Source organism: Mustela nivalis (genome assembly GCF_964662115.1).
Source record: "Mustela nivalis genome assembly, chromosome: 4".
In the NCBI taxonomy this organism is placed as follows: domain Eukaryota; kingdom Metazoa; phylum Chordata; class Mammalia; order Carnivora; family Mustelidae; genus Mustela; species Mustela nivalis.
The window spans coordinates 160,010,206-160,030,956 of NC_139023.1; positions in this window are offsets into that span (position 1 = coordinate 160,010,206).

Genomic DNA, 20,751 nt, shown 5'->3' on the forward strand with positions numbered 1-20,751 from the left:
ATTGGGATCCCTGCTCAGCAGGGAGCCTGCTTCTCTTCCTGCCCACTGCTTCTCCTGCTTGTGTGTGCGTGCTCACTCTCTCTCTCTCTCTCTCTCTCTCTGTGTCAAATAAATAAATAAAATCTCTAAAAAAAATTACATAATATTGCAAAGGAGGGTCATAAGTCTAAAAATATGGTCAAGTGAAGTGAGGTGAAGAAAGTGTTAGAAAAGATTCTGTGAAGAGGCAAAGGATAAAGAGGAGCTTGTTGCTGGTATCCTGATGTCAATGACAGGGCTGGCAAGCAGGGGGAAGAGTGGCAGAGGAGTGAGCTTAAAAAGGGACTGTCTGGACAAGGTTTCACTGCTGGCAGGCAGTCTTCCAGGGGGTCAAGTATAACGACCTTGCAGAGTGTGACCTGGTCAATAGACCCCAAATATTCTAAAATCCAGACAGAACCCTGGTGAGGGGCCATGTTGGGACCATGTAGAGGAGATCCCAGTAAGAGTGAGAAACCACCATGTCTGAAAGCAGACCCTTCACAGAGAGTAGAGGTCACTTCAGGCACCATCACCTTCTAGTAGCATCCCTTGTGGCTGTAATGATATTAGGACCTGAGGTTCCCATGCCCCTGGGGAGTGCTGGAGGGTCTGAGGGCACTGGGCTTCTAAGAAGATGCCTGTGGCTACAGGTTAAATATGGGAGATTAAAAACAGATTATTCAACAGAGGCTGAATGCCTCTCGCATTTCAGTTGTTGAAAGCAAATCATCACAATAATCTGGTTATAATAATTGTTCCCTCTTTTCTTCTTTCTTTTCTGTTTATTGTACCTATATGGGAAGATAGATATCAGCTGAACCTATAGTGATGGTCATTTCACAACAGTGTAAACAAAACTATCACGTTGCATGCCTTAACAATATATGGTGAGGCTTGTCAATAATTTCTCAATAAAACTAGAAAAATAAACAAGGTAAAGAGAGTTTGTTAAAGGCATAAATCTGTAAGGAGAAAGAATATAGAAATACATAATTCTCCCCATCCCCCCCCCACCCACTAGGAGAAGACTAGATGTTCATTTCCTAGACAGTCTAGTAAGGCTGGCTTCAAGGAAAGCCAGGAGCAGCAGAAGGCCAGTCCCACACGGGGATTACAGGAGAGTTTGTACACTGAACGGTGAAACACACAGCTCCATCCTTTTTCTGACTCCTAGAATAGAAACAGCCACACTCATAAGCCCCCAACAGAAAATTAAAAGACTCCTTTCTGGATAAACTGACTGGGCCAGTGAAACAACCTGGTCCAGTCACCCTACAGTGAGCCCTTCAGTCCACAAGCCTCGCACAGAGGATACCTTTTCCAAATTTCACTCTTAAATATTAAATGCTGCCATAGATCACTAGATATCTGAGGAAAGCCTTAAAAATGATGGACAGGGACCAAAACAAATAAACAGAAAGGCCTTGAAGGAGAGAGAAGGAAAAAAATGTTTTAATTATCATTAATGTCCTCACAGAGATAAGAAGAGATATTGAATCCATGAAACAGAACATGAAGCTATTTTTAAAAAGGAACATTCCAAGAATAAGAAAAATTCTTGGAAATTAAAAATATGAGAGCATAAATAAAACATTCAACACAAGGAAGCTGGAAAAGGAGATAAAATATTTTAAAGAGTAAAGCAAGAGATTTAAAAAATAAGAAGAAACTGAGTCCTAGAGATTTGGGGAATTAGACTAGTGTGTTCAATGTTCAAAGATTTTGAAGCCCAAAAAGGAGAGTTAATTAATATAGTAGTAATACAAAAGATTTCACAAAACTGTAGATTATTAGTTTTTAGATTAAAAGGGTGTTGAATAAAAAATAAGTTTTTTAATTAAAATTAAAATTTAAAAAAAGAAAGGGTCTACCAAGTCACCAATATAATACCTTTAAAAAAAATATAGCCAGAGCACTCTCAAAGAAAAAATACAAGTCATATCAAGGGATAGAAATCAAAATAACAGTGGCCTTCTCAGTGGCAGATCTGGAAGTTAATGAAGCAGACAATTAATTCCTTCAAAATTCTGAGAGAAAATAATTTTTACTTAGAATTCTATACCTGGCTAAAATATCAAACTACAAACTAAAATGAAGATATCTTTAGACACATAATGTGTTACCTCCCAAGCTACTGAGCAATAAAACTCTCTGCCAAAACAAAAGAAATACCCAAAAAAGATAACTCGGGATCCAGAAAACTTGGTAGCATCAGAGACAAACAGAAGACTCTAAAGCCAACTAAAGACTTAAAACTTATCATATACAAGAAAAAATCAGGACTCAAAAGATCAGCCTTTATTTTTTTTAAGAGATTTTATTTATTTATTTGAGCGAGTGAGAGAGAAAACGTGAGTTGGGGGAGGAGCAGAGGGAGAAGCAGACTCCCTGCTGAGAGGGGAACCCTACAAGGGTCTCCATTCCAGGACCCTAGGGTCATGACCTAAGCCCAAGGCAGAGGCTGAACCCACTGAGCCATCCAGGCACCTCTATATCAGCCTTTTAAATAGTGATAATGCATGTTGGAAGAAAATAGAATACAGCCTTTAAAATTCTTAGAGAAAATAACTTTCAACCTCAAAACCTTTATCCAATCAAACTATCAAGTGGGGGAGTAAGTAAATGTTGGTTTGTTCCTGTTCTGTGTAGGGTCAGATGTTGGGACTATCACCTCCTCCTGTGGCTGTGGGGAAGCTAATTGTCTCTATCATAAGGCCACAGACCAGGCATCACCTTTACCTGCTACACCATTCACAAGCAACCTTACTATATATGGCACAGGCTGTGCACTGCACAAGTAAGAAAGGTAAAAGGGGGGGTTTACATAAAGCATATCGGTGCTTTCCGGAGCTGTTCAGTTTTCGAACAGGTCACAGTCAGAGCAGGCATGAAGAGATAATCTTCTAGCAGTTTAGGTTTGAAGATTATAAACCCGTGAAATAATACTTAGTATCATGTGTTTGGGAAAAAGCCAGACAGCAATCTGCCACTTAATAAATAAGTTCGATGATCATAAAAATAATACTGTGGAACTGTGCCTGCTAGCTATTTCAACATATATGTGCTGATCATATTTTCTCTTTTTTACAGTCTTTCAATTCTAAATAAATGTGGAAAGAGTGCAAGCAAATGTTTTAGGTTCTTCAAAGAATTACTCATTCTGGAGTCTGAAGCCTTACCAAACCTGTTATCTATAATTCATTAGAAAAAGCACAGTCTGATTGCTTGGGGTGGGGTAGGGATAAAAGAATAAAGTACAATGTGAGAGCTCACTGTATTGCATTTCAGAGGAAACCTCTCTGGACTTGATGTATGTGTTAGCCAATCTGAAATTTAAAACCACAAAGCAAAGCACACACCAATTAAATTCAAAAGAAAAGCAAATAAAAAATACTTCATCAGAAAATTTCAGACCCTCAAAAGATATTGCAAAACAAATATCAGACTATTTAAAGGCCTGGAAAATAGGTAAGAATTTAGAATATGATAATTATTTCAAATAACATTAAGTACTGCCACATTTATACATTTTCAATTGTTAAAATCTTAAATATATCTTATATATATCACCCTCTCCACTTTTTTGAAAATCCTATCCTTCACCACAAGTATCTTCCTTACCATCCTGACCTTACCCAACATTCAGAACCAAGTGAAAACTTCAGTATCTCCTCCTATGCCTTTCCTGGCATTCCTATTCCATTATTTTTGCTTTCAGCTGCCACATCATAGTACCATTATCTTGGTTCTTACCTAATGAAGTAGCAGGTCATATTTCTTTAATTAGATTTTAAGCTTCTTGAGAGCAAAATCCTTGCTGTGGACTCTGTGTATCCAATAGCACTTAGATGAGTGTTGGAACATAGTAGGCATTCAGTAGATCTCTCCAATTACATTTCTATGTCATGTAATAGAAAGGGAATGTTTCTTTTTTTGAACCAGCATAACATGTTTCTTTAATTAGTAGGATGATATACAACCACACATTCAAAACTTTGCATAAAATAGCCCTTGCCTAAAAAGGAAGGTAGAAACACTGTACCATATTTTCACAAACATTTTCATTTTCCAGGTCATCATTTACCTAAGACCATGATCTCAAATACCATGACAGTTCTAAAATGTATACCCACTGCCTAGACATCTTTTCTGGACTCTAGAATTATATACCTACTACCTTCTTCGTTTGAACATCTCACAAACACCTCAATTTAACTTACCTAAATTAAACTCAAGATCTATTCACTTTCTCAAAATAGAAGAAATCCAATGAATGGCCTCTCACCATCTACTCTGTCCTATGGACCAGGAACTCTGTGACTATACTTGAACCTCTCCATCATTAATCTTCCCCAACCCATCTGCTGTCAACTCCCTTTCCCTTAACAGACCTACTGTGACTCAAATATATGCACCCCTCCACCTCCTTTGCCATCATCCAGTCCACCCTACTGTTATCTGAGGCTGCCTGAGTCAAGCCACAGCCTCATAACAAGTCTCTCTGGAGCCAATCTTGTCAACCTTCCAATCCATCCTCCATGCAACAACCAATACAATCTTTTTACACAAATGTGATAACACTTCCAGGCTGAAAACCTTCCACTGGTTTCTTACTAGACTTAGAATATTATCTGTAGTAGATGCCATGGTGTGCACTCAGATCTCCCCCTTCAGAACCAAGGCGCACATTCCCCCAGCTGCTGGGCATGAAAAGCTCAGCTGAATCTCTCTCTCTGGCTTGGCCTCAGATAAGAGCCACCTCAACCTAGATCACACTCTCCTCAGGGAAGTTCCCATTCAACCAGTAGTCAACTGGCTCTTGAAAAACAAGACTCAGCTCTATCACCTAAACTTATGATAACTCTGAAGGGCCCTCCCACTTCCTTATAGGATGAAATGACGAGTCTCTTGAGACTATCTTATAGTCCAAATTATCTCTCTGCCCAGTCTTACTTTATCCACTCTCCCTAGGTATTGGTTTTTCAGTGCTCACCAATTAACTTTCCACAGGCTAATCTGTGTCTCACAGTCTGCTTCTTGAGGATCTTGACTTGTGATAACATCTTTAACATGATCTGGAAGGTCATACATGACCTGACCTCTGCTGACCCCATACCATCCTTCCCAAGGTGTTAATACCCCTGCCACTCAGTTCCTTGAATATGGAATTTTTCTTTCTGCCTCAAGACATATCTTGGACTCTACCTGGAACATTTAGTGCCAGCTCACCTCTACTTCCCAATCCCTTCATTGCCATCATTTAATCTCTTTGTCTAATTTTTATAAAAGATTTTATTTGTTTGAGAGAGAGAGAATGAGAGAGAAGAGCATGAGAGGAGAGAGCCAGTCATCGGGAGAAGCAGACTCCCTCCCTGCTGAGCAGGGACCCTGATGTGAGACTCCACCCTGGGACTCTAGGATCATGACCTGAGCTGACGGCAGTTGCTTAACCAGTTGAGCCACCTAGGTGCCCCTCTTTCTGTCTAATTAATCCTTACCCTATATTCAAATCTTTAATCCAGCTCAAAGAAATCTTCCCTTGCCCCCAAGATTAGCTAGTTCCCTTCTATCAGTTCTTACAGGCTATTATACTTCTTTTTGGAGGTACTTTAAAAGTACTATAATGAGATATTTTGTAATTAATTATAGCACTTACCTCCTTTGATAGAACATCTGATCCACATCTCTTTTTTTAATTTTTATTTTATTTTTTTTATTTTCAGCATAACAATATTCATTATTTTTGCACCACATCCAGTGCTCCATGCAATCCATGCTCTCTCTAATACCTACCACCTGGTTCCCCCAACCTCCCACATCTCTCTTTTTTGTTACTATGGTTCTAACACAGAACTTTGCACTTAGTAGGCACTCAAAAAATACCAAAGTACTTTATGTAACACGTTTAATGATCAGTGATTTCACTGGAGTTATACAGTCCAATCTTCCTAGAGTAACAGTAAATAAATAAAAGGATATAAAGTACTTGTCAAAGTCATATATATCTGCCAAGGAAGGATATGTTAATAGCTTGGTTCAACCCTGGTCCTCCTGATAATAAATAACCCATCACGCCCAGCCTTCCAACAAAGAATTCCAGAAGTTACCTGAGAAACTACAACTACTCTGCGAAATTGCCAAAGCCTATCAGCAAAGAAATCCAGTAAGAGAAATCTGCCCAGAAATATATTTGGGGCAAAAAGAGGAGGGGACAGAATCCAGTATGTGTTAGGAAGAAGACTGACTAACTTAAAATAGAACAGACTCTGAATAGTAGGGTATGTTCCAGTTTGAGGACAGCTGAGAAAACTAGGGATAGAGATGCCTCCATGTGTTGAGGTGATGTGGAAGAAAGCAAAGTGGGCATATATAACCCACTTTATGTTTTTATAATATGGTACATGACCAGCTTAAATGCAGCTCTTCACCAATATTTAGAGTAGACACAGAAGACAATAATAAATGGGATAATTATAGCAAGCCTGATCTTAAAATTCTTGCAATCACTAACCATGCCTGTTTTTAGACTCTTTTAAAATCCAATTTTGGATATTGGGGTTGAGGAGAGAGTGATTTACATGGACAAGTCTTTCATCCACATTCTCACACAGCACTGCTCTTGCTCATTGTATGGCTGATTAACTCCAATGGAAGCATAATTCTATCTTTGGGATTCCAGGATGAGTCAGCAAATAGATGTGTGGTGGTAAAAGCTTCATCACCTGCCCTGTAGTCAAGTTTCACAGTGAATAACCTTGAAAGCTAGAGTCAGGAGCCAACTTAGGGTAGAAAATCAAGGGGGAATTCTGACTCTAACAAGAATGCCTGTGAGATAGTATATGTCAGGCAAGTATGAAATGATACATCAATATTCAGGGGAAAAAAGGGATGGGTAAGGTTTTGAAAGTAATTAGGAAGTCAGTGACAAAAGATGGATGGAGAGAAATGTATGAAATCCAGAGTTTCACGTTAAGGACAGAAACTAGAAATGAGCTATAGATAATTCCAGAATAGACTTTACAGTCAGAAGTTAGGAATTCAAGAAGTAATTTGCTGGTGTTGTACTTAGAAGCTAGTGGATTTGGGGGCCATGAAGTCTCAGAGGCATTGCTGTGGGGTGCTCCTGGAACTACACTTCCAGCCCTTTCTAGCACTGTGTTTTTGTTTGTTTGTTTGTTCTTGGTTTTTTGGTTTTTGGTTTTTTGGTTTTTTGCCAGAGAACAATGTGGGCAGCTGATAAAAGCAAATATATGTCTTCAGCATCGATTATACCCATTCATTGAAACAGACACCTTGGCTTATTTACAACCAAAATCACCTTCTGCTTTGAAAGGGAAGTTGAGTACAAGGATTTTTTTTTAACCCAAATAACCTGCATAATGGCCTTGACTATTCTCTCCCTCTGTGCCAAAGGCAGACTGAATGCAAGAAAAGCATCTGTGACTAATCAAAACAGGTTCACCACCACCCCCACTCCTCCAGACCCAAACACTTAACTGGAAGTTTCCTTGGCTGTGATGGAGCCTAAACCTCATTACAGAGAGTTTATCCAAGGCCTCCAGGAACAGGAAAATGACCCATGGCTGTTTCAGGAGAGCATAAGTGAACACAGAGTAACCCCCAAAGAAACAGCACTCTTTCGAGGCACTCATCTGTAATGTTGTGTACAGGTAGGTTGAAAAGGCAGAGAAGCTGACGGCTGAGTACACATACTATTTGGAGAGCAAGTCCCCAGTGCATTTATTTTAAACTTAATGAAATAAAAGTAGACTGTACAGTGATGCAGGCATAGGGATGACAGAGAGAATTAAGAAATTTAGGATTTGAAAGAAAAGACTAGATGGGAAGATAGAAGAACAACAATCGCCTTTCTCCTTCAAAGTCTAAGGCCCTATATACACTCTCACAGAATGTTCTCCATGCATCTTACATTTTTAAGAGTGCCAAGCAAAGTTTACTCTCCCATCCAAATCCAAAGGCTGAGTCTGAGAGCCAAGCTTCCCCCTCAGTAACTATACCACAAGGATGGGAAGAATACCAGAAGGAACAAGTTCCTGGTTCTGTGCCAGATGCTTTATTACTTATTAACTTATTTTATATAGCCTTCAGCATGGCAAGAAAAGCTTCCTTTAATTATCAAAAGGAATGAAGAAGCCACAAGGGGAAATCAGAGCCAGAAAACTGCAGCCGCACTGATTACAGCCAGGCTCTTATCAAAGCTGACACAGGGTCCAGGCTGGGCAGATAGGGGGCTGGAAGCCTGAGGCATGCGTGGGAGAGAACCTGGAAGGCACCACTCTGTGCTGGGGAATTCTGTTGGAATGAATTCTCAATGAGGAGGGGCTTTTTTTTCTTCTCTTTCCTCTTCTTCCAGTTCAGGGAAGTTGAAAGCCAAGGTTGCAAGAGAAAAAAGATGCAGACAAGGTACACAACCTTTGTATGCAGGTGGCCAACATGGCAGAGCATTGTGGAGCCTGGAGGGGTGCTTAGGGTAAGGGAAGACATCATTAAACAGAGGCACTGGCTCAAAGGCAGCCTTCAGGCCTGTGCATAAATACAAACATTACCATTAGACTATCTTGTGAGCAAGGAGAGAAGTTGAGAATGAACTAGAAAGGCTGGAGAACACCTGGAAGCCCCTTATCAGCCCAAATATACCTCCCTTTCTGGCTTCCATTGTGTCCAAGAAATCATCATCGGAAGATCAGATACAGTAACTGTCTTCTCCCTAAAGATACTAATACCTTCTTGTGACTATGTTTGTCCCAGTTTTACCAGTAAAAGCACTTTGATGGGAGAAGGGGAAGGAGACATAACAGAATCTTGAAAAAAAGCTATTGGGAGAACTGAAAACAAACTACCCACTTCCCTAACTTCCAAGCCCTGTGGAATTTCCAGAATGTACTATCTAAGGGATCTTCTGATTTTGTGCTACAGTACAATTCTGTTGTGGAGAAATTTCTTATGTCATGCCTTTGGTTAGCATCCGAGAAGAAGACATATCTGTGCAAGGCAAAGGGTAGGCAAGAATGAGCAAATGTGTGGAAATGTTTCCATGGCACACATACAGAAAGAAAGTCAGATCTCTTGTCTTCAGAAAATCCTGGCACACCTGAAAAGGTCACTGGAACCTAGAAAACTCCCACCACACAAAAAACTAAGATGTTCTAGTGGTAGAAAAAGCACTCTGTCAAGAGCCAAGTCAGCCTGTCCTGTCCTGAATGATGGCTATCACAATGAAAGGCTAGACAGCATGCCAAGTGTCCTGTGCATCGACAGCAGATGAAAATTTGCAGCACTGTGAAGGAGGAGAAAAGTGCCTGCCTAAAGTACACTTACAGAAAATAGGTGAACTGTAGAATTTTGATGGTGAAAAGCTTAGTGGAACAGGGTAACAATGTAGGATAGGACAATTTTGTGGACAAGGTCAGAAACAAACAAACAAAAAAGTTGAATGAAAGAAAGGGGTAGACAGGTCAGGGGGATGACCCTTCATGATCTCTGGCTGGAAATGCCCAAACAAACAGGCATGTGTGGAGTGGTGGCTATAAGAGGAGAGCATATTAAGGAAAAGCAAGCAAGAAAGAAAGAGAGAGAGAAACAGACAGAAGGGAAAGAAGGGAGGAAGAAATTTTTTTTATTTTTATAAGAAGCTAAAATGTTCTTGTAAAAATGTTTGGCTTACTGGGCAGAGAAAAATAACTGAAAATCTGTATGGCATGTACATGTTTTTAAGATAGGAAAGATAAAGTACTTTGACAAAATAATGTTATAGTTATTATTAATACACTGACTTTGTCCCCCTTATCCAAGACTGACTTCTCTCCCACAATTTAAGGGCAAGCATCTTGGCCAGTGTCCATGGAAACCCTTATGTTTTTATGTTGCTGTAGTTTGCCTTAGTGTTTCTAGGATAGATATGGTTTATGATAACCCAGAATATATGTTTAATCTTGAGTATTCTCTTCTATCTCAACTTTCATTTCCCAAAATGGTGCGGCTTTGTAGATAGTATAGCAGATGGCTAGGAGGGAGGCTTGATGCTGGGTTTTGTTTATGGCCCCTGCCCTCTATTCTCTGATTTGGAGGAAAAAACAAGTCCTGAAGTTCACTCACCATCATCAATACCAAATGCATGGCAGCCCTCAAGTATACAAGTATAAAACAAATCGAAACCAACAAGCAAACAAAAAAACTTTCGATAGTGGGTACCTCTAGGGAGGAAAATTGGGTGGTTTAATGCAAAGGGGTGGGAGAGAGATTGACTTTTCAGTGGAGACTCTATCTCTTAAAATACCAACCATGTATTTAGCTCATAATTTGGCAGAGTGGCAACTTGGGAAGGGCTCAGCGGAGCGGTTCTTCTTCTAGTCTCACTTGGGCTCACTTATGTGCCTGGGGCCAGCTACGTCTCTGTCAGCTAAGGTGTCTCTGCTTCTGGGCTTTGGCTGGCTATCAGCCAGAAGAGCATGGCTCTTGTGTGGTCAGCCAGCCTCCATTTTTTCACATGAGGGCTTGGGATTGCCAGAGTAACAAGGGGGCCAAGTCCCAGTGAAAAAAACACTTTTCTTTTTATTTTATATTATTTTATTTATTTGTTTGTTTGTTTGTTTTTAGAGGTCAGGGAAAGAGAGAATCTCCAGCAGATTCCCTGCAGAGCGTGGAGCCCTATGTGGAGCTCAATCTCACGACCCTGAGATTACAACCTGAGCTGAAATCAGAGTCAGATACTTAACCAACTGTGACACCCAGAGACCCTAAGAACACCTCTTTTCAAGTCCCATTGACAACATCAAGTCCAGGCCAGATGGAAGGAGTGGAAAAAGATACTCGAAACTATGCAGTCAATTGCAAGGCGCTATGGAAGAGAGAGAAGAATCTGTGTCCATTTTTTAAATCTACCACAAGCATCTTTATTATGCCAAGTTCTTACCTTCATGGAGCATACATTTTTATCCTTCCTGTCACTGAGTTTCTACTGCAAGCAGATAATAGTTATGAAAATCTGGGGTGAGATGGATCGTAGGGCAAATTTCAGAAAAGAAATGATTAAGTCTATACAATTATTAACATTAGTTAAACAAAACCTTCTTCAGAGAGACTATTCTGACCAGACTTCCCAAAATGTTTATTCAGATTTGTGTTAAATTTTTGCCTTAAAAAAATAATCTATTGGGTGCCTGGGTGGCTCAGTGGGTTAAGCTGCTGCGTTCTGCATAGGTCATGATCTCAGGGTCCTGGGATTGAGTCCTGCATCGGGCTCTCTGCTCAGCAGGGAGCCTGCTTCCCTCTCTCTCTCTCTCTGCCTGCCTCTCTGTCTATTTGTGATCTCTGTCAAATAAATAAATAAAATCTTTAAAAAAAAATCTATTGGCAAACCCACATGACAGCATTACTGTGTCTGAATTCCTGAAGAGTTAAGAGAAGCAGTTGATTGTTAACTGATTTCCCTTATTGTGGACTGTGATTTTTTTTTTTTTTAATTACTGCTTGCAGAACAATAAGATATATGACCACAGGGAACGGCAGAAATCAGTCAGTTAACAATGGGTTCCAAACACATATACAGTTCCTAACACTGGCCAGACATTGAAGGGATAAAATGAGGCCAAATACCATTGCTTCCCTCTGGAAGCTGAGCATGTCATTGGCGGATCAACAAAACAAAAGAGAAACAGAAAACTAACACGTTCAAAGAGAGATAACAAACAATAATACCAGGTAGCAAACGAAATGAAGATGTTGTATCCACAGTCCTGTGCAAGTATAACATTTCTCCAGGTGTTCCAGCTGTTCTTACACTATGTACTCCCCCATTTCCTGCTGTGTCAAGTGTCCCGTAGTAAATTACCCTGTGGAGAGGAAATGCTACTCAGTCTGACATCACTGGACTCTATCACACCCTCTCACACACCTGCTCACAACCTCACATCCCTCACACACCTGTCATCACCAACAAAACACTCCCTTCCTCTAAACTATACATCAGCCTATAAATATACATCTGAATTTTCCCACTTACGTAGGCCACCCCTCCCAAACATGCAAACCCAGAATGAGGAGATGTCACTCTTTAAAAATCATGGAAAAAATGCAGCAGCAAGAAAGTTCCAACTTTTCCTCTTTTATCATAACTCTGAAGACAAATCAAAGTCCATGTAGATAATGACCCAAAGGGCAGAAGAACCTTGAGAAGGGAGAGTTACCTACTAAGAGGGCACCTTTCTGGGCATCACAGGGCCTGAGTTTGAAACATGATGTTAATATTTTCTCATGGTATATATTTGGGACACCTGCACTGCAAATTTGAGTTTTCTTATCTTTCCAATGAAAGCAAAGAATATTACATCTCCCTCATCTAACTTATAAGATCATTATAATTCTGCCATATAATATATGATAGTTCGAATCATTCTATAAAATGCCAATAATCAATGGGTTAATAGCTATATACAGCCAGGGGTGATACTCAAAATACTTACTGACTGATGTGTGTTGGTATGGACTAATCAAAGAGGACACCTGACCCCGAAAATAAACACTGGCGCTTACCAGCAGAATGCCAGTCAGTCTCAGCAGATTTCCATACAGTCTGGGAACAAATAGAATGGTATAACCAGCAAAGTAGACACACAAAGTCTTCTATGGGAACTGCCACTATTCAAAAATAAGTACTTACTAAGGTACCCATAAATTCCTAATAGTAATATAATTTTTTAAAACTGAAACTTTAAGGAAAGCATGATCATAATAAAACACTAGAATAATAAAACAATAGAATGACTTCAAACGTGACAGCAATAGTCCCACTTTCGCACACTCTGAAACATTTAGAAGACTTCTGTGTACTTTCACCTCTAAACTGACTCGAGAGCAAATGACTGTCAACCATCACAAAAATGCCTTGTCTTTGCTCATGCCAACCGAAGTTTGCTTCCTTCGGGTTAATGATCAAAGAGGCTACAGAAGAGATACTGGCACATCAAAAGATACCATTTTCTGCACGTTACAATACATCGGCTATACTATACTGGACTTCAGTGTAACTAATGGGTCAGATGTGTTCTCAAATTATGCTTAAAAAGTGAATTTAGGGGTGCCTGGGTGGCTCAGTGGGTTAAGCCCCTGCCTTCGTCTCAGGTCATGATCTCAGGGTCCTGGGATCGAGTCCTGCATCGGGCTCTCTGCTCAGCAGAGAGCCTGCTTTCCTCTCTCTCTCTCTCTCTCTCTGCCAGCCTCTCTGCCTACTTGTGATCTCTCTCTGTCAAATAAATAAATAAAATCTTTAAAAAAAATGAATTTAGGTCCTGTAAATGCCTAAAAGCCCCACTGCTAGGATCGATGCATATCTAGACACGTCTGGCAAATCAGTGCACTAGATTTGCCAAATGTCATTTGAATGAGGGATGGAGAAACCTCCCAGAGGAGAATTCATTCCAAGGGAAGAGAAGGTCAAACAGATAAGCATGGCCTATGAGGTCAGGGAAGGGACAATCCTAAGGTCTGCATGGTGTTTGCCACTAGAATTTGAATCCTGTGGATGTGGTGGGGTTAGGTGGCTACAGGAAGAAGAATATGAAGTTTTTAGCTATTAAATTTGGGGCCATAAGCTGCACTGCTCTGGTCAACCTCTAAATCCGCACTTACCCACCCCCAACATACCACACACCCCTGGGACCTCCTGCACTCAGGATATCAACAGATCTGCAGGACACAGGACTGTGTCATCCAGAGGGTGCAGCTGTACTTAGGAGAAGCCCCATAAGTGCCCAGCAGATGGCAGTGGTGCCTGGCCCAGGTAGCCAGTTTGTGAATGTCCTGCAGAAGAAAATTTTTCAGTGCCCAGTGGACACCACATGGCAGCTCACTGGACTCCAGAGCCTGGGTTGGAGGTGCCGGGAGGGGAGGGAAGCTCAAGGTTCTGGAATACATATAGATTACGGAGAATGCTGGATTGCCTCCTTCACCTAGGGCTCCATAGCCTGGGACATTGCCTTCTCTCTGTCTCTTCCCATTTTCTAGGTGGGTTGAAAGCCAATGACTTTAATTTTGTGTCACCATCCCAAATCTTTTTACTCCACTCCAGAGTCACATATCTAACTGTCTCCTGGGTTTATCTCCATTTGAATTAAAAATTCAAATGTGTCTGAAACTGAACTCCTAATCTTTTCCCCTTAAAAACAGCTTCAACCTACAGCCTTCCTTATCCCAGCAATGGGACTTTCATCCTTCCAACTGATCAGGCAAAAATTTTTGCCATCATCTTCACCTCCTTTCTTTCCTTTACCTTCACATCCAATTCATCAGCAAATACCAAAATCCAGTAACTTCTCTACTGTCTTGGCAGCTTCTGCTTTGGTCTAAAGAACCACATCTCTTTTGTCTGGGTCACTTCAATACATCAAAGCATGGACTTGGAACTTAAATGCTTATTTTTCTAGTGCCAGATGCCTGGGGCGGGGGGGACCAAGTAAGTTGGTTTTCATTAAAAACCCAAAATGAAAAAACTCATGAAATGACCTCTATCAGGACGTGTGTGTCAAGCACCCCTCAAACAGAATTAATGTGACACAGAGTCCTTCCTATGAAAATCCTACCATTTCTCCAAGGTTCAATAAACTTCTCCTTATACTCAGCCTTTCTCAACAACACTGTAGGGGGATCTTCTGGCCTAGAAGCCCTACAGAACTTACAGTACATATATCTGATCTAGCATTTGATTTCAGTCTGTCTTGTATTGCCTGCTAATATTTTCATGAGTTTTAATCTTGTTGTTCCAGCTAGATAATGAGGCAGCGTTCTTGGCTCGAGCCAAAAGTAGGATTTGGACATGTCTGAGGCCTGGCCTATGTGATTACTGAAACATGTGACCATCATAAGTTATTTGCATATAAAGTTTTTGCTTCAGAAGATTTTGAGCATGTGGAGGTGACTTCCAGGGTAGGTGAGGGAAAGATCAGGGACTGGGGAGGGTGTGGTGTCTGACTTCAGATATTAATTCCCTGCTCAACCTGTGGATTCAGGTCTGAGCTCAATAGAGAGGATATCTGAGGAATTTGGGGGTGGGGGGGGCAAGTCTCAAGTCCAAGGAGCTAAGCTGTTCTGCTTTAATGTCTCCATGCTAAAGAGAAGCAGAGAACAGGTGAAACTAGCATGGTGCCTGCTCCTTAGGATCTCAAGTCTAGCAGGGAAGCTCAGGGCAGATCAAGGTTACCAAAAGTAAATTTGGATCCCATGAAAAAAAAGTTCCAGACCCCCTTCAATGGCAGACAGGCTAAACTACTTACTAGCAGTTTACGTTGGCAGATTACACAGTTGAGCTGACTCCTTTCTTAATCTCCAAGTACAACCATTTGTACAACTTCTCCCCAATGCTACTCTGGTACTTGGTACCAGAGTAGTACCAGCTTGGTAAATCAAGGACAGAGTAAGGGCACCTTTGTCAAGGTGGACACTGAGGAGGACACTGAGGACAGTGGCAGTGGCCTGTGACTGCCCCCATGTGACATCAAGTACATGGCCCTGGGTGGGAAAAAATGTGAGGATTGTTGACGACCCCTCACAGAACATACCCAACAAGGAATATCCTGGTGGGACACTGAGGAGAGTGGGGAATTGCATGGATTTTAACTTCCTACCCTTTTCCGGGGGGTTAAACTTGATCTGGAGAAATTTCAGAAATTTCAGTTATTAGTTTTTCAGTGACCTTACTAAATCCACAGACAAGAGGGGCATTGGGAATTAGAAGATAACACAGACGTCACAAGTGGGAAGCCCAGGGTACTCCCTTATTTGGAGTGTCCCAGACCATCAATATAGTGTGTTATGGTTAATCAGATTTTTAAGAAATAGAAAAAAGTAACAAGTGTCCTTTTAAATCAGAGATATCAGAAGCCCAGTTGGGGGTCAGATCCAATTTCTAGCAGTAGAATTGGAAAAGTCATATAACTTCACTGAAATTAACTTTCCTTAAAATAAATTAAAAAAAAAAAATAACTATTACTTCTTGGCCTGACTTGTTTGAGGGTTGTTAGAGTAGTTGACTGAGATAATCTACGTGAAAGTGCTTTAAAAACTGTAATTCACCACATCGTGTGTCAGGATGGCTGAGTGGCCTAAGACACCAGACTCCAAACTGCAATCAATACACTGTAAACTTAAAATATTGTTATTCATGTAGTAATGTATCCATACACATAACCCTAGATTGAGGATTGAGATAACCACTGGAATGATTTAAATTTTTTTCTGAATTTACCTCATTAGGTAAATATTTGTAACAAAACATAATTGATGGATTTTCCTATTCATCTTGCATCACGGAATATTTAAGTCCCGTTATTCATTATTGAGATGCCCCACACAGCATGAACATCTGAGCAAACACACACAGGAGAAAAATCACAGTTTGTAGGTTATCTCCTTACTTATGAAATAAAAGATATCCCAGGTAAATCATCTTGTTCCTTATCCTCTTCAGTGTTTTAATTCCAGACAATGCTGTATATCCTATAAATATTTATATTATATATCCTATATCCTGTATATCCTATAAATGTATCACTTGATCTCTCGGTCCGCTCTCATTTGTCACTCTCCCAATTACAAAAATAAAGGACTTTGCTCAGTGCCCTCCTTCCCTGACACGATGTCTTTCTAGGGGCAGAGACAGCACTTCTTAGACTTTGGTTTCTTGGGGAAGAGATGGCCAGTAGTTTTTCCTAATATTGCTATTATCACATTTTCCCATCTTGGGAAATTAACAACATCTCACACTTTGGTCTGGCAGAATATAAGCAACAGACTAATACTCTGTTCCCATCAGGATTTTTCTTTCACTCAATTTGTGCCATACTCTCAGAGCATCACAAAGATCTGAAAAAAAATCGCATTCTACCTTACATTGATTCTTTTATTTTTATTTCTTTTTTATTAATATATGACTAGCATACACGGAGACATGTACATCTTCAGAGTGCTCAGTTTGAACAATTGAATGTACCAGCTAAAGCAAGATATAAAAGTATGGACCTCAGACACCCTCATCAGCAGCACTACGGACAAAACGGTAAATCTGGGTTTTATACAGCTTCTCCTTGGGCTGGCTTTAATGGCACACACAGTAGATTTCCTGAGCGAATGTGATTCCAGTATGATTTGTAGAGACAAGAATCTCAGTTCAGAGCCTGTCCAAGTCTAGTGCTTATTTGGATGTCAAATATTTCATACATTTTTATGCATTCTTAGATATTTTCTCATTACAAAGGTAACTCGTGTTTGTTGCAAAAACAAAAAATTCAGAAAACACAAAAAAAATCCTAAAAAGAAAATACCAAAGGCTACTTTACAAATATAAAAGCATTCTGCCTTTGCAATAAAAGGAAAAGATCACTCATAATCTCACTACACAGACAAAATCAATACTTTTGATTGATTTGATTTGATCGATTTTTGAATCTCACAATTTTCTTCCAAATTCATGGTTGACAGATATAAATATCTGTATACTTTTTTTTTAAGTGGGCTCTTGCTATGTATACAGTTTTATGTTGGTGAGTAAAAAAGGGGGTTCTGACTTGAAGTTCAGCACCCACTGTGCCCACTATACACCTCTCTTTGCAAAGACTGTGGCTTCCTAGAGAAGACAGGCTTATGGTGGATCTCAAGGCCACCTGGACCCAGCCTCACCTGAGAAGTCTGCCAGAAGAACCCCTCGTGAGCCTGTTCAGCATTTTGCAAACTGTCTGGAAAACTGACAGGAACCTTCCAAATGTCGAATTCAAAACTTGTAAAACGTTGCAGGAAATTTAGATATCAATATGCATAAGCCTCCGTCTTTTGGCCAGTTACTGAGCTCCCTGTGTGAGCAAATGCTTCGCAGCAGCTCCTGGCATCAGCTTCCTGCTGCTGGTGCCATAATCGTTTGCCTGTGAAGATCAGGGTGGAGGTGAGCGAGTGTTTCTAATCCTGTCATCAAAACTCCGTACGGCTCTGAGATTATGCACTGTGGAATTGGATTTCCAAGACAAATGACTACAGTAGAAACCAACAAGATCAATTTCCAAGGGGAAATTAATTCAAAGTCCTTATTTTCTCAAATGCTTTGTTAGTATTTTCACAGACCTTCAAAGCCCCATGTTTCCAATGTGTGGCACCTTCAGTGTGAAATCTCTTCATTTTTCGCAAAGAAACATTGGCTTTTTAATCTTCAAGCAACCTCCCCCAAAAATGCGTGTGTGTATACACACATATATATATATGTATGTATGTATGTATATATATAATATATATATATTTATTTATTTATTTATTTATTTATATATTTATATATTTCCCCTCTTGAATAGGTAGATCCCAAGAAGAATTAAGTAACAAGAGATCCTCTCCAGGCAATCTGTAAGACAGGGCTTGTGTTAACAAAGGGAGGGGACAGGAGAAGAGGGGGGAAAAAAAAAGCAAGAAGAAATTGATTCCCAGTAAATTCAGCCAAAGAAAGCCTGTGATTCAGCAAAAGAAAGCCATGGACGATTTTGTTCAGCTCCCAGGCGTGCCTATCACTGCCGCTGGGAAAAGGCTGCTCCCCTAATCTCAGCCTCCGCAGTCTGCCAGAAGTAAGGAACATCACTCAGAGCTCTCCTTTCTTTCTTTTTAGGAAATCCGGCTCCAAGGGAAGATCCCAGGCTGTCTCAAAGAAGCTACCTATGATGAAAAATGAGAACAATTAAGCCCTAAATCTGTACACGAAACTTTAACAGCTGAGACTCGAAAACGAAAATGGAGATAATGCTAATGATTATATTTTATAGCCTCAACACGCCTTACATCTGGAAGCATTCCAAAGCCCTCAGCAGGTTGTCACATTGATAGAGGGGGCCCCTGCTGAGACGCAGCTGCTTCTGGGGAAGAGCCGGCATCTGGAGAACAGCTGCACAGCAATCCCAGGAACACACGGAGCAGGAAGGCAAGAGCAGCCCGCTACAAGGCTGCCCTTTCCACCTGGAGCCTCCCTCCTTGGCTCCAAGGACTCGAAAGGCCGAGGCGTCCCCTTTGCTAACGGTAACGCAATGAAAGCTTAACTCTCTGTAAACTTTGGGGAAGGAGACGGTCTAGACAGTCCCACTTTCTACTTAGCTGAAGGGTTTTGACACACCGAAGCACCAACTTTTGTTTAACCCTTACAGGCGAAAACGTACCTAACACATATCATTGGATTCTCTGACTTTTTCCATTCAAATCAGCCAGAAATTCCTAATGTCACGCTTTGAATTCATCCAGCATCCATCTACATGAGAAGATTTATAATGTATCAGCGGTCTTTTGTTATAAAGAAGCTTCCAAAGCATTCTCCATGTATATCACTGTGTGTGCACACACATAGAAACACACACACACACATACACGTATGCACCCACTCATCCATACACAGGCTTAGGGAGAGGGCGGGGAGAGGGAGAGAGAGGGAAAAATGACATTGTGACAGGAATTAGCAGACCGCATTGCTACTTCCACCCTTCCATTAACGAGCAGTGTGACCTTGAATTAGTCACCTCAACTCTGTGCTAAAATGAGAGAGGATCATTAGATGCTCTTTAAGGTCAAATATCAATGTCAGTGATTAAGAATTTTATTACTCCAATTCCTTTCTTCTCCCTCTTTTTCTTTCTTTTTTTTTTCTTTATTTCCTTCTTTTTCTTTCTCTTTCATTCTTTCTTCCTTTCTTTTCCTTTCCTTTCCTTTCCTTTCCTTTTTTCCTCTTTTTCCCTTTCTTTTCCTTCCCTTCCCTTTTCTTTCTTTCTTTTTTTCCTTCCATCCTCCCTCCCTCCCTTCCTTCCCTTCTTTCCCTTTTTCTCAATCCCTAGTTGTTCATTACTTTAAGTGTTAAAACACATGAGCCAAGTAAGCCAGAAATCCAATGCAGCCCAAATGAACCCCAAGGTGCACAAATTGCGCTTGACATGAGGGGTGCGTTTCTAATTAGATGGCAAGGTACCTGCCCTCCTGGATCTTACCTCTTCTAATAGCATTGTTAGAACACCTTCTGGTGATCCCATTTCCTCAGTAGCCCACCCACCCCCCCCCATATTTGTGAATTACACGTATTGGGAAGATAGGAGAGAGAGAGGTCAGCATGGACCACAATAGCTTGAAACGGCTTCTCAAAAGCACTGTCTAGAAATAATGTAGGATTTGGATTGAAAGTAAGGATTAAGGAAGATATGTTAGTTGGGACTACAGTATGTACAAAGGCCAGGAGCTACCATACACATGGTCTGCACGGGCCCAGGAAGACTCAGAGCAAGAATCACACACCCCAATGGCACCCTGGGGGCAGCTGAAGAAAACCCGCAGTAAGGAGTGGTGCAGACTATCATGAACCAGGGAGCCTGGGCCCAGCCTAAGGACTTTGCAGGGAATTTTATAAAATATTGAATGAGCAAAACAAAGAGATCTCCAAGCAAGATAAGCCCACAGGACCACAGTTTGTGACCTGGCATAATTATTTTAAATGGCTTGTGGTTTTATTTTTTAAAAAAGAAGTAAAAGGAATCAAAATTGCCTGGCCTTCATAAAAAAAAAAAAAAAAATAAGTCAACTTAAGGTCTTGATGAATAAAACATGATGAGGTTAATTTTAAATCCCTTTTATGCTATCTGTCTCCTGGAGAATTTTCCATTGTCCTTGTACAATAATGTAAGTTATCACATTGGGGATTTTTTTTGCTCATCTATA